Raw genomic sequence first — 13891 nt, forward strand, 5'->3', positions numbered from 1 at the left:
ATGTCGAAAAGTGTGATACGTCTTTTAAGGTGCCTAATAAATATAAAATAATAATTTTCTTGTGGAAAGATGCTTAAATTTATGATTAATTGAAATGTAGCTTAACAATTTATATTTCGACAACTTTATTACAGTGAGTTAAGTACTTAATTGTATACTAAATTCTGCTAATTGTTATGCCCGTACATTAAAGACGCCATCCCGTGCTGGCAAGTCTAAAAAGGTCTAAACAAATGACTACGGAGTTGTTGCAAGAATATTAATTTGACATACTCAGGGCCACTTTTACCAAATGCTAAACGCATTAAAATTGTATTGAAATCAAATTTTAAATACATTTTGTACTAACTGATAGATGTTTGACAGGCTACTAACGTTAAGCGTTTGGTGAGATTGCGTAAATCGTCATGGAAATCATTTTCGACTATTTATGTCAGTCATGAAGTCACCTCACATAACCTAAACTAATGACATTATCGATCGCTATGTACAACTCTTGCAAACCAATAGTGAGTTTTATAAAATATCTTGCTGTTACTTTACTTTAGTGAGAGATAATAGAATACTTTCATAAATAATACATAATAATGAACATGTGACTATTACATTACTGTGTGAATATTACGTTACTTTGTTTTAATTTATTTAGCAGTTTGTGTTTTACCTCATTAAATGCAGCTTCGTTGTTCTGTGGCCGCCGCCGCAACAACAATCTGTGGGAAATATCAGTATGTACTCATTATATATATCTACATAAAAAGGGAAAATTTGGTGAATGTTATCTAGAATGTGGGCTTGTTAAAAATACTTATAAGAATTGTCTTCAATCTGAACTCGTCACAATCATCGTTATTAATATTTTTTTTACTCTTGTAAATAGTCAAATTTATCTGTAAATTAAAGTATAAACGTACATAATTTCATTAGCTCCAACATAATACAGATAAATCAGAGTGGTAATTGTATTATTTAATAACTTACTTATTTGTAAGTGAGTACCTATCTAATGAATAATTAAAATTTTAGCAAAGACGTGAAAAATATGAAATTGTTCATATGTCCCTTTATATTAAGTACATTGAGTTTAATGTATACTGAGCAAACTGTATGAAAAAAATTGTTGATTATATTATTACTTATGAATAGGCTAACACTAAATCACATTATCTTCAAGGAAATTCCTTCATTGTATAGGACTATTAGTGCATTGGGGTTTAACTCCCTTCATAATGTATTCTGTTTTTCCTGAGTAATCAAAATATAATCATTCCCTTTAACTATATACAATCCCCTCTATCGGAACATTTTGTTTATGCTTGCAGAAAAAGGCTGACCACTCTCAGGTTGCTTGTCTCGTAAGTAATATAAAAATAATAAAAAGTAGTATAAAGTAATATAAATAAGGATTCTGTTTTTTCTTTTTAAGGTAAGGAACCTTAAAAACTATGTACACTTTGCAATTATGATTATGTAGTAACACACACTTTCGTCCATGAATATACCTACGATACATGGCTATGTATATATTTTATGGTTGACGTCATAGCCATTGTATGGTAACTGTCGTAGATTGTTTTGACCTATCTCTTGATCTCAAAAACCCCAAAATATTAAAATACATTGCTCTGTCGTATCTCAAATCGCAAGTAGAGGTTAATTTGTAACTTTGTATAGGTGGTGACGACTGCCGATGCCGCCGCGCCGCGCCTAACAAATTCGTGTTTACTTTTCACAGCTCAAACATTGCATAAACTCACACTCCGCATGCAGTATTTCGATAAGTACAAAAACGTCAGTTTTGATATCGTTGGATTACTTCCTTAGTCAACTGTTTTCTACAACCTATATTTTGCAACTTAGAAGGGTATAGTTAGCAAATATTAAAATAATATAAAAATATTTTATATTCAAAGATTCCTGTGCACCGTTGCTGCTGTCGGTACCAATTTCTTTGGAAAAACTAAGCTGCTCCGCGCTAAAGAATTTTTAATTTTGAAATATTTACGTGAAGAAAATTAGCTGTAGTTTTTTAATCAAGCTCACCTTACAGCGTTATTGTGTGAAACCCCTTTTAAACTAATTATAGTGTGCTCACCGAGTGAAGATAAATATTATATGGTAATAAAGAAAAATATGAATTCCATTTTTTTTCAGAAAAAAACCGGCCAAGTGCGAGTCGGGCTCGCGCACAAAGGGTTCCGTAGTTAAATCAACCTATCTCAAAAACTATAAGAGATACTTTGATCAAACCAAAAATCGTTGAAAGAGTTAATTAGCATGCATCACCTCTATTTTTTTTAGAATTTTATACCCCGTAGTTATAAAAATAGAGGGGGGGGGACATACTTTTTACGACTTTGAGAGCTGATATCTCAAAAACCGTTCACTTTAAGAAAAATGTTTTTTAGAAAACTTTATATCATTTTAAAAGACCTTTCCATTGATACCCCACACGGGTATGTACATCGAAAAAAAAAAATTCATCCCTCAGTTACATGTATGGGGGGCCCCACCCCCAATTCTTTTTTTTACTATTTAGTGTCATATTTTTGTAGCGGTTCATACAACACATATTCCCATCAAATTTCATCACTGTAGTACTTATAGTTTCCGAGTAAATCGGCTGTGACAGACGGACAGACGGACAGGCGGACAGACGGACATGACGAAACTATAAGGGTTCCGTTTTTGCCATTTTGGCTACGGAACCCTAAAAAATGACAGTTTGCTAATTAATTTAGTGTTTAGCTATCAACAGTGTACTTGTACATAAATATGTCATTATAATCACCATCACTTAATATTTTAAAAAAATACTTAAGTTTTTGAGATTAACTTACATTTTATCCCAGAATTCCCACGGGAAAACCATATAAGGAAAGTGAAGCTAGTCAAGAGCTAGTCTTATATGTAAAAATAATAGACTACACAGCTACTGTTGCTTAATGGATAAATCGATGAGATAGCACCGAGTGTCTGTCTGGCAGGAAACAGATTACTCGTCTGGATTGTGTTGCGTTAAATTGAACACATTATTCTTAATAAAAAACAAACTATCGCTACGACTCTGGATTTAGGAGGATCTTGGCAAACATAGCGTGTGTGGTGAGGGTGCGGTGTGGTGACATAATATACCATAGATTTTTTTGGATAATCCGCCAATACGGTAAATAAACGTTTCAGAAAACTTCTTGGAAAGTTTGTGTTTATGACACGATATTGAACATTCGAGCTGGGCTAGCGTTATTTGTCACTGAAGTGAAAGTATAGTGCAGTAATTTCAGTTTTCAGTCTCTGACTGCCAAGGGGGCGTCTTTAAGGGTTTATTTCAATGAATTAAAATTATGTGAACCAACTGAATAATGTTCTAAAAATTTTACTAAAGTAGAAGCTCCCAGACACAGTTGGTAATAAATAACCAACTATTAAAGTGTGGTTTATCGACATTTCTGCGAAGCTAATACCATCAGGTTTTAAATCCATAAATAGTACAATGCTTGACCCAGCAGACTATAAATCACCCGCTGAACATAATTTCCTTAGACGTAGCAGCGTTTTAGTTGTTTATAGGCGACACTACTTATCCGTTATATACTTAGCCACAGGTAGAATGTAGGTTCCACAGTAAGCTTCTGTGCATACGTTTTCTCATCTAAGTTTATGAAAAAAATACATAAAATAGGTTCTGATTACATTTTAATTTCATTGTAGCCACATTTAAATCAAATTCGTAAGTTATGTTGTTAAAAATAAATTTCCAATATATAGGATAAAACTTATTAAAAATAACATGTTACTATGCAAAAGAGTAAAATGTTTTTATGCTCAAAGGTTATTAAATATTATTACACAAGTCAATAAATCGTCACCTGCAAGTGTTAAAAATGCTTCATATGGTATTTATTAATGTGCTAAAATGTTTCCACACGACTCAAGTGGCACTAATATACTACTCTGTGTAAAAAGTATCAGGATTACATCAATAAAAAAAAATGTTTGTTATTCATCCACATTTATTTTATCACCTTCAAAGTATGGTCCTTCCGAAACGATACACATACACCAAAGAATTATCCAATCATTACAAAAAAAAATTTAACGCTGTTTTCAGTGATGTGTTTAGCACTCGCGGCGATTTTTCCTAGAAATTTAGAAATTTGACATTATCGCATACTGGACAAGCAACAAGCAAGCAAACTGTATATGCCGAATGAGATAGACCCTTCTTAACAACAAATCGTAGATTTAAAACAAACCCGAAACTTGAAATTAAATAAGAGTTAATGAAACTTTTTTTACGCTACGAATTTAAATAATTTAAATGTGACTGTCTCTTGTTTGTTTTACACTGAGAATGCTATTGTGTAATTGTTTATGGAGTATTATTGTATAATATGCGCGTATTGTGTTTGCCATCCATATATTTTTTATATTATTAAAGTACATAGTTAATATACATGTGTTGCTAACTGTTTTCACCCGGATATAATTAGGAATGAATCGTTTTCGTATAAAATATTCAAGGAACATAAAACAGCGCAAACGTAAAACTGTTCCAGAAAAAACATAAAAACACTGTTTAAAATTACAGCAAAATGTACAATAAAAAAGCTATAAACGCAAAGAGTTTAATGGCAAAAGAGGTACACTTAAGGACAATGTCATTAAATGACATAAGTACTTAATGTTTTGACCCCATGCTATGGCCCGTAAAAAATATATTTAAATGTAGTAAATAACAATGCTTCAAATGTTTAAACTATTATTTTAATAGTAATAATCTTGGTAAAAATAAAGTTTTTATAGTAAGAACCTATAATACGCTTAAGACTTGAAGATAATCCTTTATAAAGGAGGAAGTTGAGAAGTTCTCATTGGTAATGGGAGATAATCACGCACTCACTTAGCAGACTAGAGAATGCGAGACGGTTCTCAAAAATTGGGTCAAAGAATCTACAACTTTTCTCAGTTTGCTTTGTGATCTTGATTATCTTTCACTTGTGAACAAACTAAGGATTTTTCTTTCTTTAGTATATGATTCAAATTACGTATTTAGGCTTCGAAAGTTCCATTTGATTTGCCTGCGCTTGTATATCACAAAATATTAATGTTTAGATAAATGTTATCTGTAGGATAAAAAATATGATGTCTAGATTTTTATCACACCGATAACTTTTGTGCCGACATCTGAAACAGGCTTTCTCTATCTCTATAATAATATTACATTGTACCTTTAATAAATAACTGAATATAAAATTCTAATGGAGAGGTACAATGTTTGTAATGTACCTCCTCTTGCCATTGTATTCCCCCTGTCTACATTTTACTTGTGTTTTATTATGTAATTAGATAAAATTGTTAGTGTCTAGCAATCGTTGTAATTTATTTGTCAACTTTACCCAAAAAAATTCCTCTACTAACCATAAATATAACTCTACCAAAGAGCGCCAAACACTATCCCTCTCATTAAAAACGTAGACTAAAGATAGTACTGGTTTAGAACCGGTTATAGTCCAGACCGTTCATACAAATTAGTAGTCTAATGCCGGGTTTAAACCAGAAATATCTTGAGTATTCGTTTTATAATAAGGGTATCAATATAATTTAATTTATATATAATCGGCCTTCCCTATCGCCGTCCCAGCCAGCCATAACTGGCTACCTTTGTAATGCTGTATGCGGGCCATTTGTACGGTCAGCATCATAAGTTGCTATACTCTTATGTATCTTGCGACTTGTTCAACTAACAAACCGTCAATGTTTGAATAGGCGGTTTGTAAGTTCTCTAAAAGGTATACTACTACCTACTTATGAAGATGACTACTCAGTTTTTAATCTTTATAATGTAATTAAAGTTGGCGAACACTTAAATCCTAGTGTCTAAATGTTAAACTACTATTAGATCCATCAAAGTATCACACTTTGTATAATAACAAAAGGTACCTAGATCTGAAAACTTATTTTCTTAGGGTATAATTTTCTCACTTGCGAGTCACCTCTGACCCTTCGGGGATTACAGTCGTGAGCATATAGGTATGTACAGGATATTGCTGCACATGTAGGTTTCGGCTTAGTATACCCTTTTTGCAACATCCTGTATATATGTATGTATAATTTTCTTCAGATTTTTTAATAGTTTGACTTGGATATTAATGTGTCTCTCCCTGACCTGTAAACCTATAGTTTCAATTAAGCATTTACCTACTTACGTTAGAAATAGAGTGGAGGGGAATGTTACGGAATGATTACATGAACTGTGTATTTACAGAACTGGGACGATGGATGTCGATGACGTCAGGAAAAATCAATCGTTCAAGTAGTAGGAGATATTTGCAAAGCTCTAAATCGATATAACGTAACCTAACCTAACCACAACTCAAAACTTCCGACAAATGAGTAAAAAATTCTCACGCGGCTTAATTGATTTTGATAAATTATGTCTAAACCGCATTTTGGCATCGTAGTCTAAGAATTTAGATTTATATACATAATAGACATCCAGATAGTGTATGTTCACAGCTATCAGTATGCACCATGCTGCCGCTACAAGCTTCGTTATATCAACGTAGATAGACGTCACTATATCGCTATTCACCATAAACACAGCGTTGTGATCGGTGGAACGCACATTATACGAATTTATCGACGTTGATAACGAAAATCCGTGTAGCGGCCGCAGCACGGCCCGTATAATTTTGACACTTGTCGATAAGTTGTTCGATAGGCGGTACACCGATTTTTGTATGCGTATAATTAATACTTTCACTCACCATCATTACCGACAGTGACAGAGGCGCTTATCAAGATCTCATTCAAATGCCGGTGAACAGCCTATTGAATAACCTATTCGGAAGAGCCAGAATTATTCAGGATCGCTAAACACTAATCTCTGAAGGCGTAATCAGAGGTGAGGTGCTGCGCCACTCACTTTTTGTAGTCAATTTATATCTGCTGTTAAGGTTTTATTTATTTATTCTTCATTGCACAATATACAAAAGTAATTATGTACAATCAGGTGGACTTAATGCTAAAAGCATTTTCTACCAGTCAACCTGCAGGAGGTACGGGGAGTTAATTGTATGGGAGTGCAAAAAAAAAAAAACTTAAGACAATTTTAGCAAAGAAAACTAAATATGTACTACTTAAATATAATATCCTACAACAATTTATAGGTTGCCTGTAAGGGATCGCTCTTAGCGATAAGGCCGTCTATTGTTCATTGATCCTATTTTATAAGTTTTCTTCAATAAACATATATTCTATGCTATTCTATTCAATACTATACTAGTTATAAGTAAAATCATTAAATGCACTTTATTGGTCAGTACTTAGGTAGTTTCCAAGAAGCGCTACTCTATGGAAAATACCTACATGGTATAATTTCTAACAATTAACTAGCCCCAGTAGTATAAAGAGGTACCGCCAGCATAAAATATTCTGACACTTTCGTGCAATACAAAAATAATATGCTCATTTATCAAAATATCGCGTTTTATTATTTCCATTTATATTAACAGTATAATAACAAGACAACAACCATATTAAAAAACCGGCCAAGTGCGAGTCGGGCTCGCGCACAAAGGGTTCCGTAGCAGCAAATATAATATTACAGTTAAATCAACCTATCTCAAAAACTATAAGAGATACTTTGATCAAACCAAAAATCGTTGAAAGAGTTAATTAGCATGCATCACCTCTATTTTTTTTAGAATTTTATACCCCGTAGTTATAAAAATAGAGGGGGGGGGGACATACTTTTTACGACTTTGAGAGCTGATATCTCAAAAACCGTTCACTTTAAGAAAAATGTTTTTTAGAAAACTTTATATCATTTTAAAAGACCTTTCCATTGATACCCCACACGGGTATGTACATCGAAAAAAAAAATTTCATCCCTCAGTTACATGTATGGGGGGCCCCACCCCCAATTCTTTTTTTTACTATTTAGTGTCATATTTTTGTAGCGGTTCATACAACACATATTCCCATCAAATTTCATCACTGTAGTACTTATAGTTTCCGAGTAAATCGGCTGTGACAGACGGACAGACGGACATGACGAAACTATAAGGGTTCCGTTTTTGCCATTTTGGCTACGGAACCCTAAAAAGGAAGCTTTTCTTTTGTAACAAAATATCAAATCGCTCGCCATTTTTCAGAAGCCTGTGGTTTTTAACATGAGAATAATTTCAGGAGTAGCCGGGCTCTTTTAGGGAAATTTGTTGGAACTGTTTTATACGTAAATTATGTAGGTTTAGTTATGTGCTGTTTTTTATAGTAAGTACATAATGTTTTTCCGGATTATAATAACATATGAAATATCCAAAATCACTAGTTAAATAAATTACATAAATCGTATTGCATACAAATAGTAAGTAAGCTTTTAAAAAAGTACATAAAAAATGGTATACACGTAGATATTTCCGAGTTATTTTTTATATATTTTTTTAAGTTTTTATCTAAATAATTTGTATTACACCCATACCTATAGTTAGAAGGTCAATTATTTTGTATGATACCATGCCAGTTTATTTAAGTACCTATTTCAGTTTTTCTAAATCTCTTCTCAACGTAAGTACTAAACTATCCCATAAAGTTTATAACTTATAAAAGTCAAAACAACATGTGACTTACCGTAGACCGTCTCCTCTTCCAACTTTGAAAACTCAACACCACTTATTTATATCAACGGTATCCAAAAGAAAAAATATAATTCTTAATTTGAATTTTCACTTTCCCGAACGAGTTTTCGTTGCGCAGCTCGCGACTAGTCGTGCGAGCGCAGCACCGCCGACCACCAGACTGCTACACCGAGACACTGATACCCACCCACAATGTTACAACACAACTTACTAACTGACTCTTTACCCTACAGAACAAGGCCCATTTTACCACCAACGAGTCACAAACATAACTTGGCAGTACCTTTATCACGGCGGACGTCGCAGAAATTTTCTCGATTGATTACAAATAAATTGAGATGTGTTGTGGACCGTTTCTGGACGCTACTTAAAACTCGCGTAATTCTTTGATTAAAAAACTTTTTTCGGTATCGAATTCGGCCGTCGTAACGAGACTTGTTTGCGTAAAGTTTAGATTTGTATTAATTAATACTGGAAGTTGTTAATTTGTTCACGTTTAAGTATTTATTAATTAATAAGTATCTTGTTTCATTTCGTCCAATAAGGCGCTATTAGGATTAAGAAGTTAAGAGATACGGCTTCTTTGATGTCGTCGCCTGTAATACTAAATTTATAGTTTAAGTACATTCTTATAGTGTTAGATTTGGTTTAGATTTAAACGCATAACTTAATCATTATTGTACATATTATATGTAATTATTAATATATTATCACTTACCTAATTTTTATACCAATAATACAGATTTTGCAACACATTTTATAACCCTTATGCAAACTGTTAATCTATTGACGATTTAATATTTTGTTTATTGTAAGACTATGAATAAGTGGTTACGTAAGCCCTAAAATATCTTGTATTGTAAATAAGCCCTAAGAAACCAAATGAGTAAATTGTTGAATTAAAGGTAACTCTAGCCTTATTGGCCTAACTGTGTCACCTGGGTAGGTACCGCTTGGCCGCATCGCTACAGACAGTTTGTGAACCCTGCATTAAACAATTTAATATCGCCGTTACAGGTGGATTAAAGGGTTGCTTTGTGTACAGATTTATGGTTCAGAAATGAAAATAAATTTGCTTGCAATATATTTGTAGGTAATGAATTTTTGTTATTAAAGATTAGGTATGGGTGAAATTTACATAAGTATACATAGAATTTGTAGGATCAATACCTATTATTTGTCGTAGTTAACACACGTGTACATACCAAACCATACATAAAATTATTGTATATATACCTATTATTGTATACAAAAAGTAGATGCATCACATGTAAGTATAAAAAATACGGAAAATTAAAGAGCAATTTCTTACAGACGAGTTAGAGGCTTTAGTCTTTTACCTACATCGTACTTTCATACAAATTTTTAGCATACTGAAGTTTTTAAATGAAATCGTTACAATCATACCTACTTCTATAAAAATCTTTCATCTTTGCAATCATTATAATATCAGTATGCCATCGCGTGCACAATTTACTCCCAGCCGATAACCTCTCGTGAAGAGAAATAAACAAACAAATACAGCTTATCTGTACACTATCTGCACCTAACGACTCAAGTGATAATCCGACGACGTGTGAATTGTGAAACCACGGCTAGGACGATTCCACGTCCCGTGTTTACAGCGATTACGTCAAAAATATCTAAAGACGGCCGCCATTACTCGTTTTAAGGTGAGCGTCCACATATACGTATGGCACCAAACGAATTTTCTTAGGCCCGGGTCTCCTATTTACGCCGTAGGTCGCGTCCAGCGTCACGCCGTAGGTCGCGTCACGATGCTCACTTAAGAAATGTACTGATGCGGTCTCCCTCACACGCCGACGTTGGCGCGTAGACGCCGTAGCACGTTGATCGAAACGTTAACGTCAAAGTCGGACGCCGCATATAGCATAAAATAGGAGACCCAGGCCTTAAATGTATGGAGAAATGGCGTCGGTGATGCCGATGTATTGGACGCACTTGTGTGAATTTCTACACAAATAATACTGAATGTGATGCGGCCGTTGCGTACGATGCCGAAAGGTGGACGCTTACTTTTAGTCTTACTTTGCAGTGTGTGATTTTGCGACACGACACGCGCACTGATAGCCGGAAAGCCACACATTGTGTCTCGAGTCTCGAGATGAAAAGCCAAATCAAGCTCTGAGACAAAAGAGGTGTGTTGTATTACAACTATTATTTTGTATTATGTAAAATAGAGGGTTGCTGGCCCCTCAAGTTGTTTTATTCTGATAAGATTATCTATGTCATTAAAATGGGCGTTTTCGCACTAAAACATAACAAGTACCAACTCGATTACTACACGATAACGTTTATAACGACCGATAATTCATTACGTAATTATGTCACACGTCAACGTTTATTTTGTAACCTAGTCGTTATCGTACAGTGTCCAAATCACACTACACTAATAAACAACACCAGTACAAATCTGTCATTAAAGTACCTAATTGCAAAAATCGGTATTACCGTGACTGACGGGCCTACCTCTACGATGGACCATACGGGTTATTACGGACGGTGCCGGCTCGTCGGTACGTATTTCCACGGCCCGTCGGGAGCCAGCTTTATGACAACATTCATCTGCATAATTATATTTTATCGCAACGACTGTAACACGCTTTTCACATTATGACGACGTTGTGCTGAGACATTTGTGATAATAGTTTTCAATGCGAGTAGGATAGTAGAAGACACACAAGAAGATCCCCTGAAGCCAATACAAAAGCAACTCTATCAACTACAGATTATGAACTATGGGTATTGCTTACAGAGTACCTACATACTCTACTCAAAGTATAGTATGTGTTATTTTGGCGTGTTTTTTCGAGTAATAATGTAAACATTTAAATTAAGTTGGTACTTAGGCACTTATACTTACTTATCTAATTTATTATAATATTTAGTATTTATGAGTGATCGGATATTTCATGTTTATAGCTCGACTATCAAAACAGTCGGTTAAAGTGGTTTGAAAATTAATCTCAGAAACCCGAGTTATTTTGCATCGTGGCTAGTCGGTGACCTACTTATTTCTCTAATACGAAAGATTGCGTAAATCTTCTTGACGGCCCCGAAAAATGGGATTATGTGATTAGTTATTACGTATAAGTATGTTTAGTTTTTGAGAAATACTTAAGTAAGTATAAGATTTTCTTACTGTAAGATAGAAATAATATGCACTAATATGAAATGGCAGATTGACTATTTAGCCCTTCTGGAACATAGGTAACCAATCACTCTCAAAATCCTGGCAGAGAATGCTACACTAGCATTTAATTCGCCTATGTACAAATTTATTTTATATTTACACGTTGAAAGCACCTTTTTTCAACCAAAAAGTATTTTCAACTGGAGTACAATATTAAATTCCTTCACTTGCACCTTTAGTTCGTTTTGTCGTGGACTGTCGTTGTTTGTGGAGTGAAGTTTATTAAAATGTTGGTACCAGAAATGGGGCGGGGGTCACTTGGACTTTAATCTTTCCTAATACATATGTAGGTATTAAGAGTTAAAATGTACAGCAAGAATTGACCCCTATAGAAGGGACAGTGCTACCTGAAAGACGGTAAGCTTTCTTTTGCCCGTGACGTACACAATAATTGTTATTATAGAAAATTACTAAAAATTAAAATTTACAGAATAATATTTGGTGAGCGTCCGTAGTCGAGCGGGCCTCAGTGATCGTAACTGATCGCTGAGGTTAAGCAACAACTGACACGGTCAGCCATTGGATGGGTGACCAATTTCAAGTGGTGCTTTTCTGGACGCTTCCGTGCTTCGGACGGCACGTTAAGCCGTGGGTCCCGGTTGCTGCTTCGGCAGCAGTCGTTAAGCCTAGTCAGAGGCCTTCGGGCGGCTTGAAAACATCTGACAGTCGGGTTGCCCACTTACCCGACAACTCTCTCAGCACAAGCTTGCTTGTGTTGGGGTCCACCAACCCGCACTTGGCCAGCGTGGTGGACTAGGCCTAAACCCTTCCTTCATTGGAAGGAGACCCGTGCCCCAGCAGTGGGGACGTAATGGGTCGTGATGATGATGATTTGGTGAGCTTATTAATGCTAATTCCCTTCATAGTAAAAACATTAGCACCAACAGATGTTAGGTGATTGGTGACCATAAAAAACCACCTGTTGTCCAAAGCTTCAGGCTAGGAAACTTTCAGCGAGCTTATTTCACACGGTAAGTGAAGTAAGGAGTGATCAATTTGTTCTAGTGTCGGCGCTAAAAGATAGATGGCGCTGATTTACATTTCACAAGTTTCCATTTCCACCACTACGAGGGAAAATAAAATGGTATGCAAATTCACCACTTTCCGGGAACCTTTTACAAAGGATATTTATACGTTTGATACAGCTTTTCTCAACCGGGGTCTGCTTTATATTCTATCTAACCTAACTATGTTTTGTGTTGAAAGTGCTTAGAATATTTTATCTACTTACATAAACGAAATAATACGCTTTTAAAAAGGGTAGTATAAAAGTTTGTGCTGCGAAAAATCTATCTACGGCTACGTTTAAAAACCTAAACCTATTTTTAAAAGTAAACCACGAAGTGGTGTTCGCTTTCCTGCAATACCTAAAGCTGAAAAACTGCGCTCGTAAGAGATAAAGTCTGAATCTACGTCGATAACATACCCGTGTAGCGGCCGCAGACTCTTATAAAACTATGAAATATTTCCTCACAAAGCCTGGGCCTTTGATCTTTGCAGTTAGTGAAACGGAGTATTGGTCGCACCAGGTGAATTGTTTTTTTCTACCAATATCGCAGACCGCTTGCGAATGTCAGACTTTTAATTAAAACAGTGGGCCTAGGCCGGCTATCGTGCGAGAGGCATATTAGAATCGCCGTCTATACAAACATGCAGGACAAAAGAAAGCGTGATAAGTTCCGTTAGTGGAAAATAAAATATTGATGTCATAAATGTATTGAGAAACGACGTCGGTAATATCTATGAAGTGGACGCACTTGTGTGAATCTCTACACAAAGAATACTGAATACGATGCGTCCGTTGCGTACGATGCCAAAAGGTGGACGAATACCTTTATACATCACCCACCAATCAATTCACATGCAGTTTTTAACGCTACTCACATGTTAAGTGACGTTTCTCAACGTAGATAAAGAAGCGGTGCAGCGGTAACAACTGGTATTAATAATAATTTACTATGTCTATCTGTGTAATCAGTATGATAATTATATACACATTCTATTAAAATTATATTCTTTAATACATTTTTTATAC

The 13891-nt window shown here is 34.9% G+C and overlaps 1 protein-coding gene across 3 annotated transcripts in view; it reads right to left on the reverse strand.

Annotated features, from left to right (window-relative positions):
* The window catches only part of LOC105395452 (prolactin-releasing peptide receptor), an 82000-nt gene extending 73179 nt beyond the window's left edge, over positions 1-8821 (reverse strand). For 2 of the 3 annotated variants that reach the window (XR_007268053.1, XM_011567405.3), the window contains exons 1-2: positions 8635-8821; positions 665-713 (exon numbers count right to left, since the gene is read on the reverse strand). The gene's annotated coding sequence lies outside the window, so the exon portion shown is untranslated. The remainder of the gene's footprint in view (positions 1-664; positions 714-8634) is intronic. The other variant, XM_038117362.2, reaches the window with a different exon arrangement.
* Positions 8822-13891: the final 5070 nt, after the last annotated feature.

This window comes from Plutella xylostella, chromosome 29, assembly GCF_932276165.1.
Source record: "Plutella xylostella chromosome 29, ilPluXylo3.1, whole genome shotgun sequence".
Lineage (NCBI taxonomy): Eukaryota > Metazoa > Arthropoda > Insecta > Lepidoptera > Plutellidae > Plutella > Plutella xylostella.